Source organism: Sapajus apella, unplaced genomic scaffold (genome assembly GCF_009761245.1).
Source record: "Sapajus apella isolate SASKATOON/1434 unplaced genomic scaffold, GSC_monkey_1.0 scaffold123, whole genome shotgun sequence".
NCBI classification, from domain to species: Eukaryota; Metazoa; Chordata; class Mammalia; order Primates; family Cebidae; genus Sapajus; species Sapajus apella.
The window spans coordinates 407,249-408,115 of record NW_022437063.1 but is presented as its reverse complement, the minus strand read 5'-3'; the positions used below and the strand labels follow the sequence as shown (position 1 = coordinate 408,115).

Here is an 867-nt window from a genome sequence, read left to right as displayed (position 1 = left end):
CTGGCGGCAGAAGCGGCTGCGGGGGGTCTGGGCAGGGCTGGGCATCGCAGCCGGAGTGAGAGCGGGAGCCGGGCCGGAGCCGGGAGCTGAGACGCCGTCGCGGCCGGCAGGAGTGTGCGGCGGATTGGGAGGCGAGCGGCCGCCGAGGTGAGGGGTCGCCGCGACGGTTGGGGCGACGACGGCGGGACGCGGGGGCGCTGGTCCGCGGCGGGGCCCGCGCCCTTTCAGGGCCGCCGCGCTGGGCTCCGCGCCCTGAGGGAAGCCGGTCGGGCCGCGCAGAACTTCCTGTCTCTGTGGGAGGGGGCGAGTCCTCTGGGCCCAGGGGGCGCCCGGAGAAGACATCTTGGGGAGGACAAGGGCGAGTGGGGTCGGCTCGGGGAAGGGGCAGGAGCCCAAGGGGGCGGCGCTGGGGGAGCGGGGCAGTTTTCCGGGGTCTGGGGCCTGCTAGAGAGAGAAGTGCGGGAGCAGGGCCGTCGGGGGTTAAGGGCTGCTAATGGGGGTGGGGGCGGAGACAGCTGCAGAAGGGGGAGCTGGGGCGAGTTTTGGATGGACGCGCTTTGCGAGAAGTGGGAATCCGAGGCGTGCAGAGGTTAGACGAGGGTGCCGGAGCTGCGCTGGAGGGGAGGCGTGGCTGGGACGCGCCAGTGAGAGGGCAGGGCTTGGTCCTGGGGTGGCCTGGAGGGCGACGCAGGATACTTGCGGATGCGCTGATTTGGGGCGCTTTGATGAGCATCCTCCACTTTTACTTCCTTCCCACCCTCCCTGTCCTGGCTCGCGCGCTCGCTCTCTCTCTCTCTGTCTCTCTCTCTGTCTCTCTCTGTCTCTCTCTCTCTCTCTCTCTCTCTCTCTCTCTCTCTCTCTCTCTCT

At 69.7% G+C, this 867-nt stretch overlaps 1 protein-coding gene across 1 annotated transcript in view; it reads left to right on the top strand.

Moving 5' to 3' along the window:
* The window catches only part of PACSIN2 (protein kinase C and casein kinase substrate in neurons 2), a 130,739-nt gene continuing 129,872 nt past the window's right edge, over positions 1–867 (top strand). Inside the window, exon 1 of the mRNA XM_032261374.1 lies at positions 1–147. The gene's annotated coding sequence lies outside the window, so the exon portion shown is untranslated. The remainder of the gene's footprint in view (positions 148–867) is intronic.